Source organism: Nannospalax galili, unplaced genomic scaffold, assembly GCF_000622305.1.
Source record: "Nannospalax galili isolate Female #2095 unplaced genomic scaffold, S.galili_v1.0 scaffold95, whole genome shotgun sequence".
In the NCBI taxonomy this organism is placed as follows: Eukaryota; Metazoa; Chordata; class Mammalia; order Rodentia; family Spalacidae; genus Nannospalax; species Nannospalax galili.
Window position 1 is genome coordinate 4766219 of NW_008342393.1, and position 6255 is coordinate 4772473.

Sequence of the window (6255 nt, forward strand, 5' to 3'; positions counted from 1 at the left end):
TGGGAGCGGAAAGGATGTCACCTTTTCAGAGTGATCTGATACTGCCCATTCATGCCACTGATGTTTATAAAGCCACTCGTGTACTGCACGTGGGCCTGGGTATCCAGGAGCATGACAAATGCCAGGGACCCAGTAATTCCTCTTTTAGGGACGAGCCTGCAGAAAAACTGTCCACTAAACCCCATGGAGGTGCCCATCTCCTGCTGCACTGGAGGTGGGGGTCCACGTCCATTGTCCTCTGTGTGCAAGTCTGTTCAGTAAGCCTAATGCACCACAGTGAATGTTGCCCAATCCTTAGGAAGAAAGCAGATCTGTGGTGCTGGCCAGGTACAGTGTCCATCACTGAGGGCTGGGAGCGAGATAAGGCAGGTTCAGAGCACCTTCAGTTTGTAAAGTAAACTCTATCATATGCTAAATGTAAATGTGTTTTTCTTTGTGTATCTATAAACAAGATCTAGGAGAACCAGGCACTGTGGTGCATTCCTGTAATCCCACCTGCCAAAGAATCTGAGGCAGAGGAATTGCAGATCTGAAGCTAGCCCAGGCTACAGAGTGAGTTTAAGGCCAGCCTGAGCAACTTAGTTGAGACTTTAACCTGAATTTTTTTTAAGAAAAAGTTGTTTTCGTGTTTTTGAGACAGACTCCCTGTAGCCCCAGCTGGCCTGGAACTCCCTATGTAGACCAGGCCACATCTCAATGATCTGCCTGCTTCTGCCTCTGAGTCCTGGGATTAAATGTGTGCTCCGCCATACCCCATCAAAAAAAAAAAAAAAAGTTTTAAATGTGGGGAGGGGGCCAGGGTTATAGCTCAGTGGTAGGAAATTTATCTAGCATATGCAAGGCCCTGAATTCAATTCCCAACAGCCCCTCTCCAACAATTCTAGAGGGATTTGAACCATACAGCAGAGTGGTTGGCACCAAGGAGCAGGACTTAGGTGGGTAGTTGTGAGGACAGCTTTTCATTTTGTATGCTTTTGCATCATTTGTGTTTTTTCCAGTGGGCAAGCCTTGTTTTTATAAATTGCAGAGATTTGTTTACTGGGATTTGTTTATAGGCAGCTGTAGACATTTATGAAGGATTGAGACTGCAGCCCAGTGGTAGAATACTTGCCTCACATGCACAAGGCCCTGGGTTCAATCTCTAGCACTGAAAAAATAATTATCATGTGAAATTTGATCAATGACAGTGGATACATTTTCAGCCCTATTATAGAGGGAGAGGGAGAGAAAGGAGAGAGAGAGAGAGAGAGAGAGAGAGAGAGAGAGAGAGACTAGGATTGACAGGTGGCACACACAACATGTATGTGACCCAGGGGACTACACAAGTAATGGACATAGAAAAGCCTGGATACCTGCAGATATATGGAGAACACGAGGGGGCTGGGTGTAGACTGGATGAGAAGCAGTGAGCAGAGGACTGGCTGGATGAGCAGCTTGCCAGTGAGAATTCATCTCTTCTGGAAGTTTAGCCATTCAACCCCAGTGAATGAATGAGGAGAGATGGGGCAGGTGAATGAAAGATTAAGTGCACAATGAATGAATGAAATCGGGTTCCCCAGAGGATGGGGGGCAGGGCAAGGAGAGCTAGCATGCTCCAGGGACAGAGGAAGGTGGAGCTGCTGCTGTTAGAATAGGGAGGGAGGAGAGACAGCAGCAGGAATCACCTCATCCTGGAGCTGATAGCATTTTACGCTCTGCATCCAACATCTCCAGGTCTGTTTCCCTATCTACACAAGAAAGAAGTTAGCCCCTTCTGAAGGCTCTAGTAGGGTATACCTCTCGGACTCCACAGATGGGGAGGGATAGGTGGGAGAACGTGGGAATCTGCTAAAACTCAGCGGCCTTTCCTGCACCCCTCTAGTGCATAGCCTCAGCTCATCATCCTCATAACGTCCCATTCTCAGTATCACCTGCTGTTTTCCCTGTTCAGGTCTGGCTTACCTCCAAGCTCCTGGCCTTCATGCCCTCTCAGTGCCCTCGTTCACGTTCTTTAATTATCACCATCCTACGTCCAAAGTCTCTACCTGTTTCTCCATCTGTCCTGCTCATCTGGCAAGATTCAAGCTCTGGTTGCTCTTTTGCCTAAGACTAGTTCACCTGTGTGAGTGGACTCACTTCCAAATTCAGCCCACAAGTCTTCTGAAAGGACTCACCCAGATTGTATCTGCACTCCCTAGACCTCCCAAGCCTTAGCCTCGAGTTCTTCATGCTTCAAAGGAAAAATGTGGAAGCCATCTGTCTTTGTTTCTTCATTGCTGTGACAAAATACTCTGACCACTACCAACTTGGGGAGGAAAGTGTTTATTTAGCTTACATATCCCAGTTCACAGTTCATCCAGGAGCCCAAGGTAGGAACTCAGGGCAGGAACCTGGAGGCAAGAGCTGGAGCACAGGCCATGGAGGAATTCTGCTTGCTGGCTTGCTCCCTTGGCCCCTGCTCAGCCTGCTTTCTTATGCAACACAGGCCTACCTGCCCTGGGTTGCACCACCCACAGTGGGCTGGGCCCTCCCCCATCACTCATCAAGAAGGTGCCCCTCAGACATGGCCACAGGACAGCCCAATAGAGGCAATTCCCCAACTGAGGTTCCCTCAACCCAGGTGTGTCAAGTTGGCACTAAAGCTATCTAGCACACCATCACACTAGGGCAACCTAATATCTTCCCCAGATCTGCTCCCCATTTTCTGTCCTGGAACCCAGCTGGGCCCTGAGTTCCTGTTTGGGGCCTCACTCCTGTGATTTCTCTTCCCTCCTGGAAGCCTCACCATCATCTGTGCCCCACCATCCACCTCACTGAAACCCCCAGTTCTCTGTCATCTGCCGATCCACTTCCCCCATTTGCATTCCTACCCTTTGCCCCATCATTCCCATCCAGGTCATCAATTCTGCAGAAACCAAAGGTCTGCTGTCTGACCTTACCTCTTACTGGCATTTCACTCACATAATCGTCATCTCCTGCTCCAGCAACTTTCCCACATATCTGGCTCCACTTCCCCTGACTTTCCTCCCTAATGCTTCTCAGGGACTGTCCTCTTCCCTCCTCCTCTGCCATCTCCGGGTGATGGAGGACCTGGGGCTCTGTCTTTGGCTCTCTAGTCCTCACCTCCCCTCACTCCCACAGTGCTTGCCATCCAACCTATGGCTTCACAGTTCACCCATTGTTTGATGACACTCAAATCTTTATCTCTGGTCAAGACTCCCCCCTTGAATTCTAGATGTATATAGTTCACCACCATCCAGTGCCTTCCCTGGGAAGCATCTTGTGGCCAAAAGTGGGCTCTGGCATTCCCTTGTGGTCTCTCAGTGCATCTTTCTGGATGTCCCATCAGGTAGATGGGCGACCAAATGCCTAACTGGCCAGGTCAAAAAAACAAAGGAGTTGCTCTGTTCTGATTTCACTGTTTCTCATCCTCTCATCCTTCCCAGTTGTCCCCCAAACAGACCCATGTCTACTTTTCCCTATTTCACAGTTAGTCCACATAGGCCACCCATTTCCAAGGGGGTTTCTGCCTCTGCTGCTGTCTCTATCCTGCCCCCTGCAGTTTATGCTGATCATTGCATTCAGGGTGATCTTTCTTTTTTTTCTTTTTCTTTTCTTTTTTCTTTATTTTTTTGTCTTTTTGAGACAGGGTCTCCCTGTAGCCCCAGCTGGCCTGGAACTCACTATGTAGACCAGGCTGGTCTTGAACTCACTGCCTGGCTCTGCCTCCCAAGTGCTGGGATTAAAGGCATGGGTCACCATGCCTGGTAATCTTTCCTTTAAAAAATAAATTATTTGAGACAGGGTCTCTACATTGTAGCACAGGTTGGCCTGGAACTCACTATATAATTCAAGCTAGCATTGAACTTGCAGTGATCCTCCTGCGTCAGCTTCCTAAGTGCTGGGATTATAGGTATGGACCACCATACCTGGTTTGGGGTGATTTTTTCCCCTTTCACTAATGGGAACTGAGCTTAGTGCCTCAAGCATGCTAATCAAGTGTTCTATTTCTGAGCTCCCCCTCCCCCCAAAGATCTTCCTGAAACATAAATGAAACACTCACTCCACCAGTGGTGGCTCCCACACTTGGGCACCCCGACCTGCAGCTTGTGGAACTTAGCGGTACGGTCTCTCCTTTCCACCCCAGGCTCACCTATTTCTTTCCTCCCTTTTCCAGCTAGGTCACCTTTCTTTCTCAGCTTATCTGTCCCTGGGTTAGCCTGCCTCAGGACATTTGATCTTTGAAGGGTTTTCTGTCTGAACTTACTCCCTACACTTGAACTTTTCTCTCACCCTGGACCTTCACAGCATAGCTCTGTTTTCATCATTCAGGCTCTAGTTCAGCTGTGCCTCTCCCAGAGCCCTCCCTGACACTCTGCAGGAAGCTGGGCCCTGTCCCTCCCCAACACAGCCCTGCTTGCATTATGTTCTTAGCCTGTCTCCCTGCTTAAGACTGCCCAGGCTACTACTGGGCTTTTGTGTTTATAGACTGTGTTCCTTCTCTGAACCCAAGGTCCTTCAGGCACAGGGACTTGACACTGTCACCAGGCCTAGCTCATGGCAGGCACCATACCTTGGTGTTATGGCCACCTGAGAAGAAAAGTCAAAAAAGGTACTGTGGGAGAAATAGCCCTATAGACCCCCAGCACCATCTGTGACGTTATCCCCAGCCCAAATGGAGGTACTGTGTGCTTGCTCTCTCTCTTCCTTCTTCCTCCCTCTCTCTTTCCTCCTTTCTTTAGTCAGTCCGAGCTCAACAAGCTCCTCCCATGTGTCAGACAATGTTCTGAGGCCTGGGGGAGCAGGAGGCACCTCAAACATAATGCCATTCCTGCCTCCCATGTAAGACATACAGTAATAACATAACCCAACAAGAGAGTCTGTGGTCACACTGTATGCTCACTGCTGGGACAAAAAGTCTACACATGATGGGGACAGGAGACTGCTTCCCTTAGGTGACTAGATATGTTTTCTTTGAGAAAATGACATTGAGCTAATTGCAGAAGAGTGAGAAGTAGACACATGCAAAGAGCATGGGTAACCCTGGAGGGGCAGCATGTGCAAAGGCCCTGAGGAAAGAAATCACGTGGCTCAAGAGACTCACCTCAGAAGCTCAAGATTTGTAGCCAAGGTCATATTTGTTTCCCAGAGCTGTTGTAGCTTCTGACACAGACTGGGTGGCTTAAACAACAGAAAGCTGTTCTCTCACAGTTCTAGGAGCCAGAGGTGAGACCTGAAGGTGTTGGCCAGGTTGCTTCTTCCAGAGGCTCTGGGGAGAGCTCATTCCATACCCTGTCCTGGCTTCTGATGACTGCTGGCAATCCTTGGTGCTCCTGGGCTGGGGACTCCCCTCCAAACTCTTCCCCTGACTTTGCAAGGTCTTTGCCTCATGTCCTCTACTTGATAAGGACATTTTTCATGGATGAGGGCTAACCCCCCTCTCAGGATGGTGTCATCTGCAGGTTCACAAGGACACATCCCAAATAGGCTCTCATCCTGAAGTTCAGGGTGGTATATCTTTAGGGAACACAGGCCTCTCACTATAAGGGACAAGTCCCTACCAGGAAGAGACCTTCCTTTGAGAGCACCCCAAATAGCAAGACTCAAAATGTATTCCCCATAAACTCAGTTCTGGGAATTTTTTTTTTTTTTTTAAGGGGCAGCGGAAACATTCCACATTCCACATTCAAGTAAATCTGGAAAACACCATGTAACCATATCACACTGGAAAACCCCGCTCACCTATGCTAAGTACTCAGGATAGAGGATCCACAGCAAAGAAGCTGCCTTATCATTGTGTAATGTAGTGCTTTCTTCTGATTCAGAACCATAAAACCCCTACTTCCTTCTATAACCCCCGGGAATGCTGAGTTCCCGTCATCCCGTGGAGCTGTGGAGGGAATGCTGAGTTCCCGTCATCCCGTGGAGCTGTGGAGGGAATGCTGATGCAGTAGTAAAGTCTGGCCTCATTATTGTGATGAGAAATCGCCATCGGGAGAGGTGACTCAGACAAGGTCTCTCACCTGGGAGAGCTGGACTTCAGACTCCTCAAAATGATAGAGATGGAGACTCATTAGTGGGTGAAGTCGGGGGAGTGGGTGCTACTGCATAGGGAGAGCTTTGGGATAATGGAACAGTTTTGTTTGTGTCTTTAAATTCTATCACGTGTGTGTGTGTGTGTGTGTGTGTGTGTGTGTGTGTGTGTGAAGATAGGAGACAGAAAGTTCTGATGGCTCTCCACTGCCTGGTTCAAATCCAAAGAGTTTAGACTAGGCT